Consider the following 24502-nt stretch of genomic DNA (forward strand, 5'->3'; position numbering starts at 1 on the left):
ATTTTTCAAAAATAAAATAATATAAAATAAAATACCGAGCTTGTAAATAAACCAACTGACAACTATTTGTTAAGCTCTTGGCATTAGATACTAGGCTGCTGTCTAAATTCTGAGGTTATTAACACAAAAGTCCAATAAATCCCTCTTTGAGGAACTCACCCTCTATGGGGTAAAGAGGTAATGTCAGGGAGAATATGTATGTGAATTATTGGATACAAAATACATAGAGGATAGATACTGTTGAGCAGGAGAAGCAGGGAGAGCAGTAGCAGCTAGAGGTACCAGGAAAAGTTTCTCCTTGAGCTGAATCTTGAAGGTATATAGAGACTTGAAGAGGAGGAGGTGAGGGAGATCTATTGTTGTCTTTAAGGAATAGTAAGAAGAATAGTTGAAAAGATTTCTATTGGACTTGGAGAGCCAAGGAAACCTAGGTTTAAATCCCAGCTCCTTAGCTGATCAGAAATGTGACCAAGAGCAAGTCATTGATCACCTCTGAGCCTAAACTTTCTCATCTATAAAATGGAGATAAGAACCCTTCATTAACCTTCAGGGTGTAGTAATTTTTTGCAATTATAAACTTTAATTCTATAAATAAATAAATTCAATAAATAAATAAAATAAGTAAATTGTTATTCATCCAAGAACAGAAAATCCAGTCCATAAGTGCAACAAAGAAAATGCAACCACCTCCACTCATCTGCACACTAATTCTTATCCAACTTGTTCACCAATACTTAAAATTTCAGATGGAGGCAGCATGATGCAATTAATATGTGTTGAATTTAGAGTCAAAACACCTGGATTAAAATCCTGGGACTGCCATTTGTCAATCTATTACTCTTGCATAAGCCATTTAGCTTCTGGGGCTTTAGTTTCCTCATCTGTAAATTGAAGGGGGCACTAAAGTCCCTGCCAGTTTTTGATCCCCTTTCTCTTTTGCTTCAGTATCTAATTCCAGTAGCTTGCACATAGTAGATATTCAACAAATACTTGATGAACAAATACTTTTGATCTACCCAATTGTGAATGCACCCGTGCCCATAAATATCTGTATTTTTTGGCAAAAGTCCTATATTTTCTTCTAGGTGAGCATATTATATTCCTTAGTGGAATTTAAGCCTCTTAAACACAGGGAATATTTCATTGTTTTGTCTTTGCATCCCTATCCATAGTACAGTGCCCAACACATAGTAGATACTTAATAAATATTGATTGATTGAATGACTCTGAGAATAAATGAATGAAAAACCTTCATGAAGTGTTAACTATGCATCAAAAATTTACATTCTGATTCATCATGCTCCCCCAAACCTCCTTTCCCTTCAGCTTCTTTTTGTGTATCGTCTTCCAATCAGATTGTAAGCTCCCTAAGGACAGATGGGTAAATGGTGATAGTCAAGGAAAAATATTTTGGTTTGAAAAGTTACAGAAAAGATAAGGGAATATGGAGGGCTTGACTGATGCATGCCTTTTCCGGTAGCAGTGGTAGTAGTGTATTGATTTAATTACCAGTAGCAATATTTATTTGATTACAATTCCTATGTGAAAATCAAGAGAGTGCAACTTTCATGGAGGCAGGGTAATTGGCTAGAAAATTAGAAAATAACCAGGGCTTGGATTTAAAATAAAGCAGAGCTGGATCCTCTTCCCCAATGGATGCACTTTTATGTGGGACCTATAGTTTGTCATATATATATTTTTTTCCTAATCTTTAATTTCCTCAGTATATGGAAATACAGGTGAGGAAACTCTGCCAATGTAGATTATCTTTGACATTCTGGTTAAGTCTATGGACCCCCTTCTAAAATTAGTGGGTTTTCGATAATTGAAAGAAATACTACATTTCATTTTGAGGTTGGTAAAAATAAAAATGTATTTTTCCACTGCCAAGGTCTCAGACAGCCCCCCTTTTTAAAAGAATCTCTGTCTTGGTTAGTTGCCTGGGAATCCCGACTTGTCCAGTGTCACAGAGCCAGAATGTATGAGAATCGGAACCATATACTTCTTCAAAATGAGACTTTATTTCCACTAGCCATATTACTTCTTTTTTTTGCATATAGATTGGAATCTAACTACTTGAAAATGGGAAATGTTTGGGGTTTTCCATCAATATGTGTGGTTTATTTTTACATCCTACATCCTTTATGTATTGTGTGCAAATCCTCCAAGTTAATAAAAACTATTAGAGTTTTTTTTTTAGTTATTATGGTTGGTTAATTTACATACTCCTATGCTGAAGAAGAAAGAATATATATACATATGTACATATATATACATATATATGTATGTATATATATATATATATATATACAGAATTTGCATTAGGGAAGCCTTTTCTATAGTATTTGAAGCTTGACCAATGTACAAGTAATGATAAAACAAGCATTTATATTAAAGAATGAAATATAGAGTCATTAGCTAAAATAATTAACTCAGTGGGAAGCATAAATTTAAGGTGGAAGATGAATACATTTATCTTTAGACTTGTCAAATGTGAGTTGCCAGTGTGATACTTAGATAAAGATATTCTCTATGCAGCTAGAGATTCAGATCTAAATCTAAAAAACAAAAAGTCACATCTGAGTCATCTGGACAGAGATGGTAGTAGAAACTGTGGAAGAGTAAAAGTTTATAAAATGGAGTGATTACAGAGAGACAAATGGATAGACAGACACACAGAGAGAAAATACCAAGGAAAAAATCTCAGGAAACACGATTATTAAGGAGTTGGGAAGAGAATAATCAATAATGGAGACAATGAAGGGGTACTTAGAGAGGAAGGAAATGGACAAGAAGAAAACCATGTTTCTGATGTCAAGAGTACTGTGTATGCAGTGTCCAATCAATCAATTAACAAGCATTAATTAAGTTCAAACTATGGACAAGGTACTGCACTAAAGAGATGAGGCAAAGACAAAAATGCAACAGGCCCAGAGAATTTGATTAACTTGCCCAGGGTCATATAGATGATGTGTTTGAGACAGAATTTGAACCCAGATTTTCCTGACTCAAAGTCCATTGCTCTCTATATAACATGTTTTAAAAAGCTTATAATTTCAGAAAAAAAAATGTGAGACCCACCAGAGCCATTTGTTCCAGTGAGTGGTGGGAGTGGGAGCTCAATCAGCTCTAGAATGACCTAAATTCAATGAGAATTTCCCTTAGCTAAGGGAAAAGTTTTCTTAGTGGTCTATGGGCCTTTGTATCATCCTTTCTGTATTTACTGTTATAGTATGGAATAAATCCATTCTATATTCCAGGAATTATTACCTTGATGCCACCAAAGGAAGCAAAGCAAAACAACAACAACAACAACAACAACAACAAAAACCCCAACATACCTCGATATGAACAAGGGTTAGGGACCTGATGGGCAATTTCATTGACATTGCCAAATCCCAGATGAGGAAACTTTCTTCCAAATTAAGTTGGCACTTTCCCTCCAACTTACATAGTCTTAAGAAGGTGCCTTGAGCAGTGATGTTGAACTGAAATCAGATCACTATGCTGAACCAAAGGATCCTTGCAGGTAGCATATTAACTTAGGAAATCACATATTGTCCTTGTTCTATTGTATTTTTTAAATTGTTTTTATTCATTTCATTAAATATTTCCCAATAAGATGTGAGGTAATTTTTAACAATCATTTTTTAACCCTTCCATCTTTGAATCAATACTAAGTATTGTTTCCAAGGTAGAAGATGAATAAGGGCTAAGCAAGGGAGGTTAAGTGATTTGCCCAGAGTCACATCACAACTAGGTCAAATTTGAACCCACGGCCTCTAGGCCTGGCTTTCAATCCATTGAGCAATCAAACTACTTCTTAAGAGTCTATCTTTTTAATGAGATAATATTTGTAAAGCCCTTAGCATAGTGCCTGATAAAGAAGATGCTATATGTAAATACTTCTTCTCTCACTTCTGTTTCTTCTTTATTTTTGCCAATCTACTGCCCAGATATGGGCAAAAAAGAAGGCACATCTGGGTATTTTAAACAAACTCTGGATGAGATTTGACTTTATTTCATTTTTTATTTTTTGAAAAGTTTTATTTAATTAATTAATTTAGAATATTTTCTATGGTTACATGATTCATGTTCTTTCCCTCCTCTCCCCCTCCTGTAGCCAACACACAATTCCACTGGGTTTTACATGTGTCATTGATCAAGACCTATTTTCATATTATTGATATTTGTACTAGGGTGACCATTTAGAGATTTGACTTTAAAAAAGGATTATAATTATTAAGGACCTCCTAAGAGTGAACCCATCCCATGAGCTGAAGTTCTAGACCACCAGTCACAATAATATTAAAGATGCTAAAATAAATAACAATAACTATCATGATTTATATTTATATAATGCTTAAAGATGAATTTAACTCCTTATTTAAATATTTAACTTGATCTTTCTAATAGCTCTGAAAACTGGTGGAAATATCATTATATAGTTCTAAATAATGAAATGCCTATATCAGAATCATCAGAATTATGGATGACTCAAAGGCAACAGAAAGAGGCATGGTGGGAAGAATGAATTTATAGAATATTACTACCTAATGGGGAGGCAGAGTCGTATAATAGAAAGGGTACTGGATTTGGACTTAGGGGACCTGCTTGTGAATTAATACTTTGCATCTTGCTGTCTGTGTGACCAACGAGCAAGTGACTTCCTTAGCTTCAGGTTCCTCATCTCTAAAACGAGAAGGTTGGGTTGGATGATTTTAAGGTCCCTCTTAACTCTAGATCTTCAATGGCCCTATAATTCTGTGGAAAGTGGTGTTAGGAATATCATCAAAGACATGCAGGATTCAAAGAAAGGTGTCAGGACAGCCTTGTAGTAAGACCAAGGGATAATAGATTATTAGCTTGAGTCCTGCTCAATGAAATGTTAAAGACCCAGAGGAAAAGCTGAAGGGACCTCACTGGTCCTCTAGTTCAATCCCATCCTAAAATTTACATGAAGAAACTGAGATCCAGGGAGGTTATGTGACTTGTTGAAGGACACACATGTAATATTAGGTGTGATTTGAAACCAAATCCTCTGACTTCTGGGGAAAAGCCTCAAAATCAGGAAAAATTGTCCAACAAATTAGAATGAACACATGTAAAACATTGAGATTATAGTTATATACTAAATTATAATACTTTAGTAGAAATTTGGGGATCAGTGTGGCATGAAATTGTAAGGAGTAACTTCATATGCATCTTGATCTGGGTTCTGAAAGAAACTACTTGGATGGGGAGTCAGCATTGTTTTATGATGGATACAGAGAGAGAACTTTTGTCAGACTGTAGTACTGCAAGTTATTACCAAATGGTGAAGGACAATGGTCAAAATCATGATCAAAAAGATCCCAGTCGTCACACTGATAAGATCAGCAAGGCAAAGCCAGAAAGTAATCAACAAATCTTAGTTACAAACTAAAGCTTATACATTTAAGCATGATAAGAAAAAAAGACCATAGAGACTGGAGATCAATTAACCACTCTAGAAATGGGTGTCTATCAGACAAGTCAGGTCTAGAAATCTGGGGAACTAAAAACTCACAGAACTCAGGGGAGACAATAAATTGTTACTGACCACCTTCTGATGAAGTAACTTCGAGGAATTTGGCCATGAAAAAGTTGATGGAGCCAATAGTCACTTGGTCAATCAATAAGCAATTATTAAGACCTAAGGGCAGTACACTTTGCTAAAGTGTTGAAGATACAAAGAGAGGTAAAAAGATTATTCTTCTTCTCAAGTATTTTACATTATAAACATTAAAATAGAGTGTTCATACTTTGAGTAGGATTCTAGTCAAAGATGCTTACGATGCTTCAGCAGTAAATGTCATCATTATCTCTTGGATAAGGCAAAAGTGAATAATAATAGCAATAATAAATTAGCATTGATGTAGTACACCCTCTGTATCAAGCACTATGCCAGATGCTTTACAAATTATTTTGTTTGAGCCTCACAATAAACTTGGAAAGTAGATGACGTAAAGTGTTGATGGATTAACTCTTTAGAAAGAATAAGTTGATTTTGCCACTAAAAACCAGTAAATCTAGAAAATACAGTCCAATAAAAGAATTATGTATACTCAGAAAGGGAGAATAAAATCTCTTAAAAATGAAAGTCTTCCTTCCACTTTAATAGAGTAATGATGATTCAGAAAATTAAAATAATATCCATTCTATGCATCTGCAATGAGTCATTGATTACTGAGCTCTTCCTTGACCTTTACATTCATAACTCAAAAGAGAACATTTAATCATTCATTCTAAAAAAACTAACTGACATTCAAAGGTATAACAGAACATGGTTTAGAGAAGAAAATTATTTAAACAGAAAAGATCAGCTCTATCTTTTGTTCTTGGTTGAAAGCAGCTCCATTTCTATTCATGTTGGAGAATGTTAGGATCATAAATTTTAGAGATGGAAGTAACCTTGGAGATCCTCTAGTCTAGCTCCATGATTTTATAGGAGAGGAAACTGGAAAGTTAAGAAACAAAGTACACACATTCTTAGCTATGTATTCTACATGACTTTTACCAGGCCTGGAGGAAGGAAACTAATATCATAATGAAAGCAAAAATAATTACCTAGAATAACAAGACCACCAGGGGAAAAGCAACATACACTTCTAATATAAAAGATGCTTTCCATGGAATAATAGCAATTGAACCTCAATTCTGTATTCTAATAGCAAAAATCACTAGCATAAAAGAATCATATTTTCTATTTTACATATTAATCACATTATCTATTATCTACTACCCCATGAACTGAGAGGGAGCATCAAAGATAAAGAGGTATCTTGGTACACTAGAATGTTGAGACTTGGGTTTGAATCCCCAAACCATCAATGAAGAAGCATGCTTCTGTCATTTCTTAGCTGTGTGATTTCAGGGGAGCTATTTTTTTTCCAATTCCTTTGTTTCTTCATCTGTAAAATAAGACGGTGGGTCTAGATGGTCTCTGATATTCCTTCTAGTTCTAAATCTATGATTCTAAAAGCATTTTAAGTTTACTATAGTTTCATCTCTTGCTTCATACAGGAATTTAATCTCTATCTCTAATGGCGATCATTCAACTTTTAGTTGAATAATTCAAGGGCCATGTAACTCATTACTTCACATTCTTTTTTTTTTTTTGAAATTTCTAATTGTTAAAAAGTTCTTCATTGTATTGTTAATATCTGCCTCATGAAACTTTCACCCATTGGTTCTAGTTTGTTCCTCCAGAACCACAACAGGGTAAGTATGATGCCATTTTCATATGACAATCTTCAAATTCTCACTTTAAATTTTATTTTCTACCTGATCTCAGTTTCTTCAACCATTTTTTAATGGTTGAAGAAAGAATGGTCTAGATTTGTGAATTCATTGGAATGAGAGATTTCTAGTTTGAAACTTCCCTCCACTAATGCAGATCAGTAGTTTTTCTGTAAATTACAGTTTTAAAGCAGCTTGAAATACTGAGAAGTTGAGGGATTTGTTCATGGTCACATAGCTAACCTCTGTCTGGGGCAGTTTTAACCCTCAATATTCCTGACTGATGTTGATTCTTTATCCATTACTACTTCTCAACTAAATGATGTGATTTTGAGGACTCACCATCCAGTCCTTCTCCTTAGGATATATACCAGTTTGTTTACAACCCACTTAAAATCTGGTTTTCATAACTCAACATTCCAACTATGGTCTTATTAGGGTTGGGTAAAGTGATACAATTACCTTCATTGTTCTGGACACCATTATTCTTCTTTTAATATAATTTAGAATTACATTATCTTTTGTAACAGTTGTACCATCCCATTAGCCCATCTGGAGCTTAATGTCAACTAGAAACCCTTAAATCTTTTCTCCAATCTGGTACTTGTTATGATGATTATTTTTACCCTAAGTACAGAAATTTATAATAATCTTCATTAATAATGTTCATTTCATCAGATTCAATTTATTTGTATGAGTCTTCTCAAAATGATTATGGATATCAATTCTTTTGTGGAGATACCCAGCATTGCATCATGGGGAAAATGTTGGATCTGGAGTCAAAGGACTTCAATTATTATTCTGCCATTTGTTGATTTGGAACAAGTCACTATTATTATGTCCCATTTCCCTCTCCTATAATATTTTGGTTGGGTGATGATGGAGATTGAGTGGATTAGAAGACTTTGATCAATCAAAAGCATGTAGTAAGTATATATTCTGTGACAGAAACTATTTCCTAGCACATGCTAAGGAATATAAATACAAAAATGAGACAGGTCCCACTCTTTCTCAATGAACTTATATTTTACCAGGGGTATATATCCACAGATAAATTAATTTTTAAAATATGAAAAAAATAAGCATAGGTGAAAGAGTGTAAACAAATTTGAGGAACCATTATCTCAAAGATACAGGAGGATACAAAATGTTTGTAAGGAAAGTAGGTCTTTAATCTTTAAGGAGTCAACACATTGAATTCACTGGACACTAACAAAAGAAAGAGATAGCCATGACAAGAGCCAGAAGAGATCTAATCAAGATAATCAGAATATTTGCTTAGTTACCAAGATTTAAACACAATAAGGCTGTTACTGGGACAATCTTTCAATGATATAGAGCTAAGTAATTCTCTAAGACTGTAACTTACAGAGAAGGTACTAACCTGTAAACTCTAACTAGTTTCTTCACCTGGAGTTCCCTGTATCAGTGATTCCTATGATCTTTCTAGCTTAAACACTATGATGACATATTCCAGTTCAATTAAACAATCATATAGTAAAATGAAGATAGCCATAGAGGAGAAGGCACAAGGCAGTTAGTCAAATGCTCCTTGAGAGAAGGAATGATTTTTTTTTTTTGGTAATTGTATCCCTAGAGCTTAGCACAATGCTTGGAATCAAATAGGGATCAGATAAATGCTTGTTGATCAACCAATTAACTGTTTAATTGATTGAGTTGTAGCAAAGCTCCAGAACATGAGAGTTAAGAAGTTAGATGAAACAAAAGATATCAACACAAACCAAAATCCCCAAATATAAGGAAAGGAGTTGGTTTCTAGAAAAAGACTATAAAATTGACAGAAGACTGTGAGAACTTGAGAAAAGAAAGCAGAATGATTCGGTTTCTGGCAGAGAAGAACCATCAGCATCTTTGTTGCATGATTTATTTAGATGAAATTAACCTAAAAATGGGAGAGATCATTGACTGATAATGGTAGAGGAAGCATGGAGAATAGCATTTAGGATGAAGAATTATGCCTATTCCTTCTGGCTCTTTGGAGAGAGAGGATTATGAGTGAAGATACACATTGCTGGAGGGAGTGGTTAAGAATTTGCCATCTTTTATGGGAATCAGGTTTCCACATTGTAAGGAAGTAGGAATAGGCTTAATATGAAGGTCAGTTTGATACAAAGAGAAGGGAAGTTCTAGATGGCATGAGGGACATGTAGAATGGAGGGAAATAGAAGGGGCTTGTGTATATGGGCTTGAGGAAGAATTTCAGCCTAGGAATCCTAGGACTTTTGGGGATTCTGAAATAAGCCATGGACAGAAAGATTATCATTTCTTTGAGAGTAACAATAGTAATAGTAATTTGGTGAAAAGTGCCTACGTAAATGCAGGAATGAAGTGAGACAATGAAGATGTCAGGACAAATGATTCCCTGGTTCTCCCTGATGATCAAGGTAGAAATGAATGGGGGTCCAGTGGTTTGGCTACTTATAAAGGAGTAACATACATGTATTTGTCTTAACCTCTATTCTGATACTAGGCTACTCTATTCATTTCCTTCTGAATTTTGTTTATCTAATATTTTTCACTAATCACCAGTACTAGTTTTTACTCAACACTAGAACATTTTACTTATATTGGTCTTATAATTTGAATTCTAGCAATTTTAAGATGATAGTTAATAGTTGTAATTCTTTAAAAAACTATATTTTTTATCATATTTCTGCAGGAGAATGGCACTTGATCTTATCGATTTTGATCAGTTGTCAATAGATTTTGTGCGCTTGCCTTGCTCCATGCTATTGCCTGTGGTGATTTCATTAACTTCCATTTGTTCAATCATTATTTTTGTGTGGATGATTCCCAGATTGAAATATTGAAATATCTCTCTCCTGAGCTCAATTGATAGATGTGAACATCATCATGAATTGAACATCATACATACATATATAAATATATGCATATATTTATATATGTCACAGTCAATATGTCCAAAACATAACTTTTTCTTTCTCCCCAAATCTTCCCCTCTTTTAAATTCTCTGTTACTGTTGAATCCTCCACCATCTTCCCAGTCATGCAAGGTAGCAATCTCATTACCATTTTTGACTCCTCACTCATGCTCACTCCACATAACTAAACTCTGGCCAAATCTTGTCATCTCTCTTGTACATTCCTTTCTCTCCATTCATTTGGCCACCATGCTGGTATAGGTTCCCATAACCCAATTCTTGGAATATTGAACAAACACACACACACACACACACACACACACAATTCAATAAATCCCAGTGGCTCATTATTATATCCTGGATCAAATAAAAAATCCTCTACTTGAATTTTGAACAACTCTTTGCAAGTTGATAACTTTCTGCCTTTGTAGTCTTCTTATTCTTTACAGCCCACCACCTATGATCCAGTAACCCTATTTTCTTGGCTATTTGACTTATAAGATGCTCCATATGTTTTAATTGGCTGTCTCCCATGCCTGTGTAACTGGAGAACTAAATTCATTGGTATAGATTTTTTTTTTTGTTAAGAAGCTTTTTATTGTTAAACTGCAACATACATGGTTTAATACAACAAAAACATTTTAAGTGAAAAGTAATAAACTGAACAATAAACACTTGAAACAAAATGCTTTCCATTGGAAAGGTGTTAAGATGAATAAGGGGCTTAGTTACCATCTTACTGCAGTTTTCTTACGTGTGACCAAGTTACAGAAATGCTTTCTATAATCATGTAGGTGTAAATGGAACTTTGAATGATTAAATAAATGAAAAGTCCATTTACTGCAGAGACTCATTTCACAAGGTAGCCAATTCATCCCTCCACATATGCTGATATAAAAGATAAATTTGGTAAAAGCTCGAGTGAATAGAGACATTTGTCTTCAGCCTTCTAAGTTTGAAAGGAAATATTTCAAATTCTCTTCAGAAACAGTTCTCTGAGGAGAAAGAAAGATTCTGGAAATATTGACATTACACTTAAAATACTCTACCTCCTGGGGGCAGCTAGTTGGCTCAGTGAGTTGAGAGTCATGCCCAAAAATGGGGCCTGGGTTCAAATCTAGCCTCAGACACTTCCTAGCCATGTGACTCTGGGCAAGTCACTTACCCACCCCATCCCCATTGCCTAGCCCACATTCTTCTGCCTTAGAACTAATATACAGTATTGATTCTTAGACAGAAGGTAAGAGTTTAAAAAATTACTCTACCTCTTTAACTCTTCTTTCTGGATTCTTTCAAGACACAGATCTAATCCCACTTTCTTCACAGAGGCCTTTCCTAATTCTTCTCATTTCTAGTTCCTTCCCACACCATATATAAGAAGTCTGACAGTGTAAATGTCTTAAATGTATAATTTTTAATGTGGTCACTCTGATTAGAAAATAAACCTTTTTAAGAGCAAGGACTGTGTTATTTGTTTGTTTGTTTGTTTGTTTTTGTAACCCTACCATTTAGTGTAATATCTGGGATTTGGTAAATATTGAATAAAAGTTTGTAGACTGATGTGCTGTTTCCAGAAATACTTAACTCAAATTTTGAAACTGATTTCCTTAGTCTACATCTTTTCTTCTCCTAGTTTGATTTGCTTACATTAATACAAAAGCCTTTTATTTTAATATAATAAGAATCCAAATTATTCAGATATAAGTTAGATTAGATGACCTCTGGGGTCCGTCCTTTCCAATTCTATAAATATAGTGAGATATGATATAAATGGTCAATTCAAGAAAAACAGCTCAAAGGCTTTTCTTTCTATTTAGCTCTCCCTACTTTTATATGCTGCCTAAGAAAAAATATCATTGTAAAAGCAAGGCTGATGTCTTTGTTAAGTTTATTAGATGTAGATATCATTGGCCAAAATGGCAAAGACAGAGACTTCCCTGAGTTCACCCAAATTCCCCTCCAAAAAAATGCTAAAATAACAATTTAAAACAAATTCTGGAGTGGCATAACCAACAAGAGGATGAGATGAAATTGTTTTCCATCCCCAGAAAACTTAAAACATCATCAAGAAAAGTCTTTTTCACAGAGGTGAAAATGGAGTATAGTCCAACACCAGCTGACAGATATATAAAGACAGAGGATATAGCTGTAAGTTGACTATAATGGGAATTATATCTAGAAATATGCTATTAAGTAATAAATGCCCAATAGAAACATTAAAATGTGATTGGAAACTAAATGATCAAATACTAAAGAATGAATGGGCCTAAGAACAGGTCCTAGAAACAATAAATAATTTCATTAAAGATGATGACAATAATGAGAGAATATACCAAAATTTAAGGAATATAGTTAAAGCAATACATATGGGAAAATTTATATCTCTAAACATTTACATTAATGAAATAAAGAAAGAGCAAATCCATAAATTAGGCATGCATTTAATAAAAACTAGAAAAAGAAGAAATTTAAAATCCCTAATTAAAGACCAAATCAGGAATCCTGAAAATCAAAAGAGAGATTAATATAATTGAAGTAAGAAAACTGTTGAACTAAGAAATAAAACTAGGAGCTGAGTTTAAGGGAGGGTGGGGGGAGAATAAAATAGATAAACCATTTGATTTATTTGACTTGAAAAGAGAAAGAAGAAAACTAAATTACGAATTTAAAAAATCAAAAGGGTGAACTCACTACCAATAAAGATGAAATTAAAGTAATCATAAATAACTGTTTTGCCCAATTATATGCCAACAAATATGATAATCTTAGCAAAATGGATAAATATTTAAAAAATATAAATTGCCCAGATTACAGAAGAAGTAGAATATTTAAATAATCCTATCTTGGAAAAAGCAATTTAACAAGTTCGATAGATGTATACCAAATACAGTACTCTACCGTGAGAACCAGAGTATGAGAACATCCTATGACAATGAAGAATATAAACTTCCTTGAGTAAATGTAAACATCAAAAGAAGCTCCAATTATTCCATGGGAAAACTTGCATCTGACTCTTGGTCATCCCTGTCACTATGCCTTCTGATAAAGGCTTCATTTCTGAAATATAGAGAGAATAGAGTTAAATTTATAAGAAAACAAGTCACTCTACAATTGATAAATGATCAAAAGAACAGTCAGTTTTCAGAAGAAATAAATGTTTATAGTCATATGAAAGAATAATCTATATCACTATTGATTAGAGAAATGCAAATTTAAAAAACTCTGAGGTACCGTCTCACACCTATTAGATTGACAAATAAGAACAGAAAAGGAAAATGACAAATATTGGAAGGGAGGTGAGAAAAACTAATGTACTGATGGTGAAGTTGTGAACTAGTCTAACCCTTCTGGGGAACAATTTGTAACTACGCTCAAATGGCTATAAAACTGTTCAACTCAGCAATAGCACTACCAGGACTATAGACCAAGGAATTTTTTTTTAAAAGGAAAACGACATATATGTACAAAAATATTTATATCAGCTCTTTTTGTGTGGCAAAGACTTGGAAACTGAGGGATTGTTATTTAATTGGGGAATGGATAAGTAAGTTGTGGCATGTGATTGTAATGGAATACTGTTGACCTATAAGAAATGACCAACAGGATGTTTTCAGAAAAACCTGGAAAGACTTTCATGAAAGAACTGAGAACCAGAAGAACTTTGTACATATCATAGTACAAAGATCAGTTTTGAATGATTTGGTTTCAGCAATACAATGACCAAAGACAATTCTGAAGAATTCATGGTCAAAAATAACATCTGTACCCAGAGGGAAAAAATATGGAGTCTGAATTGAGATTGAAACATATTTTAAAATTTTTATTTTTATTGGTATTTTTTTGGCATTTCTCTTCTTTTATAAAATGACTAAAATGGAAAGATTTTGCAATTCTTAAAGGAGAGTTCAACTTGGATAGAACAGGTATTTTGTTCCCACCTCAGTCTGTCATTTCTGGACAAGATTAACAAAGATTACAGTAGATAACAGAAGAACCCAGTCACTCTCAAATATCATACATGAGACTTCCAGGCTAAGATGGCCTCAAAGTAAAAGCAAGGGTTTTCTTCTCCTCACCACGGACTGAAATAAAATGCCTCAAAAGGAAAAAAACCAAAATCTCCTAACAAAGCTGAGGTAATCAACCTTCCCCAACTCCACCTATAGAGCCAGAGTCAGAGCAAGCATGGGGCAATCTCTAGGTTCTCAGAGGGTTGGTTGAAGACACCACAGACTTACCCCTGAGAAGAGTGAGACTTGGGACCCCAGGATGTAGAAGAGCACAGAGCTTGGGCTCAGAGATAGGGCAGAGAGGGGCTGCACACAGCAGATGCAGCAGAGACTTGAAAAATAGCCTCAGGACAAAACTGTCTCTGTAGCTCAATACACAGAGATCTGCCTAACCTCCTTACTAATATTTCTGATGGGGAATGGAAGAAAAAATCAAGACAGAAATGGCTACCAACACCGAAGAACTACAATCTATAATCCCCACAAAAGAAAAGTAAGAAAAAAACTTTGACGCCAGATAATTTCTATGGCAAAAAAAAAAAATAAAAACAGCCTACAGAGGAGACAGCAGAGGGCTTCAAACAAGCAAACACATCCAAACTTTCCAAAAAAAATGAAAATTGGTCACAAACTCTCTAGGAAATCAGAATGGAGGTGGAGAACCAAGTAAGCAAGATATAACAAACTTGGCAAGAAAAGTGGGAAATATTTCAAAAAGAAAATAACAGTTTAAAAGAAAGAATCTACCACTTGGAAAAAGAAGCCCAGAAATCAAGTGAAATGATAAACAAATTGGAGACCAGAATTGACCTGTTAGAAGCCATGAAAAGCAGGATAGACAAAACCAAAAAAGAAAATCAAATGATCATAGCTGAAAACCAGTCTTTAAAGACTAGAATTGGGCAAGTAGAAGTTAATGATCTCACAAGACAGCAAGAATTAATAGAGCAAAGTCAAAAGAATGACAAATTAGAAGGAAACATGAAATATCTCATTGAGAAGATGATTTACTTGAAAAATCGGGCTAGGGTAGGCCTACCTGAAAACCAAGAAATAAACAGAAACCTTAACATCCTGCTACAAGAAATTATTCAAGAAAACTTCCCTGATGTTCTTCAATAAGAGGACAAAATAGACATTGAAAAGAGTCCATAGATCAACCCTCTACATTAAATCCTGAAAAGACAACCCCCAGGAATGCAATTGCCAAATTCAAGCTGAAGAGAAAATATTCCAAGAAGCCAGAAAGAGACAATTCAGATATCAAGGAACACCAATCAGGATTACACAGCATCTGTCAACTTCCACTCTACAGGACCACAAGGCTTGAAATATGATATTCACCAAGGATCACCTACCCATCAAAATTGGCTATATACTTCCAGGAAAGTATGGGAATTTAACAAAATAGAAGATTTACAAGTATTTGTGAAGAAAAAAACAGAACTAAACAGAAAATTTGATGTCCAAATAAGAAATTCACGAGAAATATGAAAAGGTAAATAAGAAAGGGGAGGGGGGTGAACAACTTCTTTTAAGGGCTTCAGTAAGGTCAAATTGTTTGTATTCTATATGAAAAAATATTTGTAACTCTCAAAAATTGTGTTCACTATCATAGTAGTTAAAAGAATTATTAACTTTCCCCTGATTGTGAAAATGAAATTAATCAACTCTCCCCTGATTATGAAAATTAAATTAACTCCCCTGCCCATCTTTAGAGTTAATCACCAAAGGTGTAAACACCCCATTGACACTTAAGTGGGGGAGGTCTGTGACCCACATGTGCAATAGTGGGTGAAAAATAAGAATTAAACAGACTGCCCCTGGTCAGTCCTAAAGCAAAGTTTCAACTGTGATTGGTAGACGTAAAACTAGGGGAAGGCACAGGAAGTGACACAAAAGAAAGTGTCTCTAAAAGGGAGTTACAACTTCCTGAGTGAAGTTCTACTTGGAGTTGAACTTCCTATGAGAGGGAGTTCTTCATTCTTTGGAGTTGAGACTGGAGAAGAATCTGCTGACTGGACTTGAGACCCTGTTCCTTGTGAGGCTGTTCTTAAATCTCTTCCTTTGGGCTGACATGTGGTGAGTGAAAAAGCTGACTCCTTTCTGTATTTTTCTGAAGAGACAAGCCTCAGGAAGAGACGTATTCTCTTGAGAGAGACTTCTCCAGGTCCTTGACTTTGCCAAGGACAGCTAAGGACTAACTCTCCCTACCCAGATTGAGCCGGGGTCAAGGTAAATTACTTAGTGCTTAGGCTAGATATCTTACCCTAACCTCTCTCTGATTTTCTTACTTCACTCTTTCTATATTTTGTAAATAAATCTCTTTGGAATAAATAAAATTCCTGGCGACACTATTTTAAATACAATCCAGTTCAAGCTTTTTATATAATTAACCTTTCCCCCCCTTACAATAGGTAGTGCTTAAGGGTACTAAGTGGTTTAAGATGATATGTAAAAAAAAGAGAGGGTAAGGGAATAGAACATGGCACCAAAAGAAACTTGATGGAATAAGAAAAATAGGATAAATTAGGCCACATAAAGAGGCACATTGGAGGAAGAGGGGAAGAATACTATTATAAGAGGGAGAGAAAGAGAGTGCTAATATATAATACTTAAACCTCACTCTCAATGGAATCAAATCTGAGAGGGAAGAACATATAGATCCATTGGGGTATCGAATTCTATCTTACCATACAGGGAAGTTGAGAGGGGGGAGGGGACAGGGAATACCAAAAGGGAGGGGAATAGAGGGGGAGGAAAATTAATAGAAGTTAAAGAAAAATAAGAGGGTCATAAGAAGGGAAGGGTTGGGAAGGGAAGTAATATAAAGGGTGGGGATAAGGGGGACTGATTAAAAACAAAACATTAGTGTAGAAGGAAATAGTGAAAGAAGAAGGGGCATGAAGAGGAGAGGAAATCAAAATGATGTGGAATACACAGGTGGTAATCATAATTCTGAATATTAATGGATGAAACCACCCATAACATAGAAACAAATAGCAGAATGGACTAGAAACCAAAATTCTACTATATGTTATCTATAAGAAACACACATGAGGCAGGTAAAAACATACAGGGTAAAGGACTTCCGGTCAAGATGGTAACTTAGAGAAAGCTAAAGTTCAGATCTCCGGAAAACCCTTCCCGACCGATCTCAAACTATAAGCTCCTAAGGCGCCGAAATTCAAAACGATCAACAGCATAGACCCTGGGAATCCTCCTCCTGGACCTGGACCTGGATCAGAAGGTACGGCCCCCCTCAAAAGCCAGAACCCGAGATCACTCGGACCTAAGGGGTAGGAGCGCAGAGTCCAAGGCTCCGGGAAGCCGCAGCCCCGCCCGGCTCAGAGAGCAGGGTCCTCTGAAACAACAGCAACCCTCAGGGCCTTCTATCCGAGTCCCAGTGAAAGTCACTGCCCTAGGAGCTCCCCCCGCAGAGAGCAGACTTGTCTGAAACAACAGCAACCCTCAGGGCGGGCAAGACAGCCTCACGGGCTGGATCCTGCTATCCAAGTCTCAGTGAAAGTCCCTGCCCTCAGAGCTCGGGGAAGCTGCAGCCCATCCCCCCCGCAGGCCGATGAAACAGCCTCACGGCCAGCTATTCTGAAGGCAACTTCCGGAAAGCAACCCGACCCAGAGAGCCGGGGGAGAGTGTGGCCTCCTGGTCGGACCCTTCCACTCCAGTTCCAGTGAGGTATACTCAATTTAACCCAGGGAAACCTCATAGATCTGCCCAGTACTAAAGCCTCTGAACACCAGACAGAGATAAGAAAAGCTAATCCTCCACATTCAGAGATGGCAAACTCCACAGAAGCACAGAAGCCCCAAAATACCAAGAAAAATAAGAAGAAAGGGGCGACTTTGGACACATTCTATGGAACCAAAATACAAAATACAGAGGAGATAGAAGAAGATATACAAGAAAATGCTCCAAAATCTTCCAAAGGAAGTGGAAACTCTCCACAAACCTATGAAGAATTTGAATCAGAAATGACCAGAAGGTGGAAGCCTTCTGGGAGGAAAAGTGGGAAATGAAGCAAAAGAAATTCACGCATCTACAAAACCGGTGTGATGAAACTGAAAAGGAAAACCAGGCTTTAAAGGCCAGAATCAGGCAACTGGAAGACAACAATCGTGTAAAAGAGCAAGAATTAATAAAGCAAAACCAAAATACCAAGAAATTAGAAGAGAACATAAAATATCTCACTGACAAGGTGACAGATCTGGAAAATAGAGGGAGAAGAGATAATTTAAGAATAATTGGACTCCCAGAAAAGCCAGAAATAAACACCAAACTGGACATGGTGATACAAGATATAATCAAAGAAAATTGCCCAGAGATTCTAGAACAAGGGGGCAATACAGCCACTGACAGAGCTCACAGAACACCTCCTACACTAAACCCCCAAAAGACAACACCCAGGAATGTAATTGCCAAATTCCAAAGCTATCAAACAAAAGAAAAAATCCTACAGGAAGCCAGAAAAAGACAATTTAAATATAAAGGAATGCCAATCAGGGTCACACGAGACCTTGCAAGTTCTACTCTGAATGATCGTAAGGCATGGAACATGATCTTCAGAAAGGCAAGAGAGTTGGGTCTTCAACCAAGAATCAGCTACCCAGCAAAATTGACTATATACTTCCAAGGGAAAGTATGGGCATTCAACAAAATAGAAGTCTTCCAACTTTTTGCAAAAAAAAAGACCAGAGCTCTGTGGAAAGTTTGATACCGAAAATCAAAGAGCAAGGAATACCTGAAAAGGTAAATATTAAGGAAAGGGGAAAAATGTTATCTTCTTCTTTTACTCAAACTCTCTTCTATAAGGACTACATTTATATCAACCTATGTATACTAATATGTGGGGGAAATGTAATGTATGAATAGGGGGTAAAGAAAGACCAAATGGAATAATCCTTCTCACACAAAGATTCACATGGGAAGGGGAGGGGAAGAAAACTCCTATAAGAAGGAGAGGAAGAGATGGTTTTTTTTTACTTAAACCTTAATCTCAGGGAAATCAACTCTGAGAGGGAAAAACATCCAGATCCATTGGGATCTTGAATTCTATCTTACCCAACAAGGGTAGGGAGAAGGGAAAACCAAGGGGGGGGGAGGGGGAGAGGGAGAACAAAAAGGGAGGGAAAGAGAGGGGGAGGGGGAGGGAACAAAAAGGGAGGGACTAAAAAGGGAAACATCAAGGGAGGGGACAAGGGGGACTGCTTCAAAGTAAATCACTGGACTAAAAGGTAGAGCTGAAGAAGAAAAAGTTAGAATTAGGGAAGGCTATCAAAATGCCAGGGAGTCCACAAATGACAATCATAACTTTGAACATGAATGGGATGAACTCACCCATAAAACGTAGATGAATAGCAGAATGGATTAGAATCCAAAACCCTACCATATGTTGTCTTCAAGAAACACACATGAGGCGGGTTGACACCCACAAGGTCAGAATTAAAGGATGGAGTAAGACCTTCTGGGCCTCAACTGATAGAAAGAAGGCAGGAGTGGTAATCATGATATCTGATAAAGCCAAAGCAAAAATAGACCTGATCAAAAGGGATAGGGAAGGTAATTATATTTTGTTAAAAGGGACTCTAGACAATGAGGAAATATCATTAATCAACATGTATGCACCAAATAATATAGCACCCAAATTTCTAATGGAGAAACTAGGAGAATTGAAGGAAGACATAGACAGTAAAACCATACTAGTGGGAGACTTAAACCAACCATTATCAAATTTAGATAAATCAAATCAAAAAATAAATAAGAAAGAGGTAAAAGAAGTGAATGAAATCTTAGAAAAAATAGAATTAATAGACATATGGAGAAAAATAAATAGGGATAAAAAGGAATACACCTTCTTCTCAGCACCACATGGCACATTCACAAAGATTGACCATACATTAGGTCACAGAAACATAGCACACAAATGGAGAAAAGCAGAAATAATGAAGGCAGCCTTCTCAGATCACAAGGCAATAAAAATAATGATTAGTAATGGTACATGGAAAACCAAATCTAAAACCAATTGGAATTAAACAATATGATACTCCATAGAAACAATTAATAATTTCATCGAGGAAAATGACAATGGCGAAACATCCTTTCAAACCTTTTGGGATGTAGCCAAAGTGGTAATCAGAGGTAAATTCATATCCCTGAATGCTTATATTAACAAACAAGGGAGAACAGAGATCAATCAATTGGAAATTCAAATGAAAAAACTCGAAAGCGATCAAATTAAAACCCCCCAGCAGAAAACCAAACTAGAAATCCTAAAAATTAAGGGAGAAATTAATAAAATTGAAAGTGATAGAACTATTGATTTAATAAATAAGACAAGAAGCTGGTACTTTGAAAAAACAAACAAAATAGACAAAGTACTGGTCAATCTAATTAAAAAAAGGAAGGAAGAAAAGCAAATTAACAGCATTAAAGATGAAAAGGGGGACAGCACCTCCAATGAAGATGAAATTAAGGCAATCATTAGAAATTACTTTGCCCAATTATATGGCAATAAATACACCAATTTAGGAGAAATGGATGAAGATATACAAAAATACAAACTGACTAGACTAACAGAAGAGGAAATAGAATTCTTAAATAATCCCATATCAGAAATTGAAATCCATCAAGCCATCAAAGAACTTCCTAAGAAAAAATCCCCAGGGCCTGATGGATTCACCAGTGAATTCTATCAAACATTCAGAGAACAGTTAATCCCAATACTATACAAACTATTTGACATCATAAGCAAAGAGGGAGTTCTACCAAACTCCTTTTATGACACAAACATGGTACTGATTCCAAAACCAGGCAGGTCAAAAACAGAGAAAGAAAACTATAGGCCAATCTCCCTAATGAATATAGATGCAAAAATCTTAAATAGGATACTAGCAAAAAGACTCCAGCAAGTGATCAGAAGGATCATTCACCATGATCAAGTAGGATTCATACCAGGGATGCAGGGCTGGTTCAACATTAGGAAAACCATCCACATAATTGACCACATCAACAAGCAAACTAGCAAGAACCACATGATTATCTCAATAGCTGCAAAAAAAGCATTTGATAAAATACAACAGCCATTCCTATTAAAAACACTAGAAAGCATAGGAATAGAAGGGTCATTCCTAAAAATAATAAACAGTATATATCTAAAACCATCAGCTAATATCATCTGCAATGGGGATAAACTAGATACATTCCCAATAAGATCAGGAGTGAAACAAGGATGCCCATTATCACCTCTACTATTTGACATTGTACTAGAAACACTAGCAGTAGCAATTAGAGAAGATAAAGGAATTGAAGGCATCAAAATAGGCAAGGAAGAGACCAAGTTATCACTCTTTGTGGATGACATGATGGTCTACTTAAAGATTCCTAGAGATTCAACCAAAAAGCTAATTGAAATAATCAACAACTTTAGCAAAGTTGCAGGATACAAAATAAACCCACATAAATCATCAGCTTTTCTATATATCTCCAACACAGCTCAGCAGCAAGAACTAGAAAGAGAAATCCCATTCAAAATTACCTTGGACAAAATAAAATACCTAGGAATCTACCTCCCAAGACAAACACAGGAACTATATGAACACAACTACAAAACACTCACCACACAACTAAAACTAGACTTGAGCAAATGGAAAAACATTAACTGCTCATGGATAGGATGAGCCAATATAATAAAAATGACCATCCTACCCAAATTTATTTATCTATTTAGTGCCTTACCCATTGAACTACCAAAATACTTCTTCACTGATTTAGAAAAAACCATAACAAAGTTCATTTGGAAGAACAAAAGATCAAGGATATCCAGGGAAATAATGAAAAAAAACACATATGATGGGGGCCTTGCAGTCCCTGACCTTAAACTATATTACAAAGCAGCAGTCATCAAAACAATTTGGTACTGGCTAAGAAACAGAAAGGAAGATCAGTGGAATAGACTTGGGGAAAGCGACCTCAGCAAGACAGTATACGATAAACCCAAAGATCCCAGCTTTGGGGACAAAAATCCACTATTCGACAAAAACTGCTGGGAAAATTGGAAGACAGTGTGGGAGAGACTAGGAATAGATCAACACCTCACACCCTACACCAAGATAAATTCAAAATGGGTGAGTGACTTAAACATAAAGAAGGAAACCATAAGTAAATTGGGTAAACACAGAATAGTATACATGTCAGACCTTTGGGAGGGGAAAGGCTTTAAAACCAAGCAAGACATAGAAAGAATCACAAAATGTAAAATAAATAATTTTGACTACATCAAACTAAAAAGCTTTTGTACAAACAAAACCAATGTAACTAAAATCAGAAGGGAAACAACAAATTGGGAAAAAATCTTCATAGAAACCTTTGACAAAGTTTTAATTACTCATATTTATAAAGAGCTAAATCAATTGTACAAAAAATCAAGCCATTCTCCAATTGATAAATGGGCAAGGGACATGGATAGGAGTTCTCAGATAAAGAAATCAAAACTATTAATAAGCACATGAAGAAGTGTTCTAAATCTCTTATAATCAGAGAGATGCAAATAAAAACAACTCTGAGGTATCACCTCACACCTAGCAGATTGGCTAACATTACAGCAAAGGAAAGTAATGAATGCTGGAGGGGATGTGGCAAAGTAGGGACATTAATTCATTGCTGGTGGAGTTGTGAACTGATCCAACCATTCTGGAGGGCAATTTGGAACTATGCCCAAAGGGCGACAAAAGAATATCTACCCTTTGATCCAGCCATAGCACTGCTGGGTCTGTACCCCAAAGAGATAATGGACAAAAAGACTTGTACAAAAATATTCATAGCTGCGCTCTTTGTGGTGGCCAAAAACTGGAAAACGAGGGGATGCCCATCAATTGGGGAATGGCTGAGCAAAATGTGGTATATGTTGGTGATGGAATACTATTGTGCTAAAAGGAATAATAAAGTGGAGGAGTTCCATGGAGACTGGAACAACCTCCAGGAATTGATGCAGAGCGAGAGGAGCAGAACCAGGAGAACATTGTACACAGAGACTAATACACTGTGGTATAATCGAATGTAATGGATGTCTCCATTAATGGCGGTGTAATGTCCCTGAACAATTTGCAGGGATCCAGGAGAAAAAAACACTATTCATAAGCAGAGGATAAACTATGGGAGTGGAAACACTGAAGAAAAGCAACTGCCTGAATACAGAGGTTGAGGGGACATGACAGAGGAGAGACTCTAAATGAACACTCTAATGCAAATATTATCAACAAAGCAATGGGTTCAAATCAAGAAAACATGTAATGCCCAGTGGATTTACGCGTCAGCTATGGGGGGTGGGGGGGAGGAAAAGAAAATGATCTATGTCTTTAAAGAATAATGCTTGGAAATGATCAAATAAAATATATATTAAAAAAAAAACAGGGTAAAGAAAAGAGGCTGGAGCACAATCTATTGAACAACAACGAGAAAAAGAAGGCATGAGTCTGAAACATGATATCTGACAAAGCCAAAGTAAAATTAAATTTGATTAAAAGAGATAGGGAAGATAATTACATTCTGATAAAAGGCAGTATAGACAATGAAGAAATTAGGGAGGGCAAAGATCAATGAATTGGGCATGCAAATTAAAAAACTAGAAAGAGAACAAATTAAAAATCCCCAGATGAAAACTAAATTAGAGATCCTAAAAATTAAAGGAGAAATTAATAAATTTGAAAGTGAATGAACTATTGAAGTAATAAATAAGACCAGAAACTGGTACTTTGAAGAAATAAATAAAATAAAGTACTAGTTATTCTAATAAAAAAAGGAAAGAAGAAAACCAAATTAAGAGTTTCAAAGATGAAAATGGCAGCTTCACCTCTAATGAAGAAGAAATTAAGGTAATTATTAAGAATTATTTTTCCCAATTATATGGCAATAAATATGGCAATCTAGATGATATGGATGATTATATACAAAACTATAAATTGTCTAGATTAACAGAAGAAGAAATAGAATACTTAAATAATCCCATATCAGAAATAGAAATTGAAAAAGTCATCAAAGAAATCCCTAAGAAAAAATCCGCAGGTTCAAATGTATTCACACGTGAATTCTAGCAAACATTCAAAGAACAACTAATCCCAAAACTATGGAAACCATTTGACAGAATAAGCAAAGAAGGAGTTCTACCAAATTCCTTTTATGATGCAAAGATGGTACTGATTCCAAAGCCAGGGAGGTCAAAAACAGAGAAAGAAAACTATAGACCAATGTCCTTAATAAACATAGATGAAAAATATTAAATACAATACTAGCTAAAAGACCCTATCAAGTGATCA

The sequence above is a fragment of the Monodelphis domestica genome, chromosome 5, assembly GCF_027887165.1.
Source record: "Monodelphis domestica isolate mMonDom1 chromosome 5, mMonDom1.pri, whole genome shotgun sequence".
NCBI lineage: Eukaryota > Metazoa > Chordata > Mammalia > Didelphimorphia > Didelphidae > Monodelphis > Monodelphis domestica.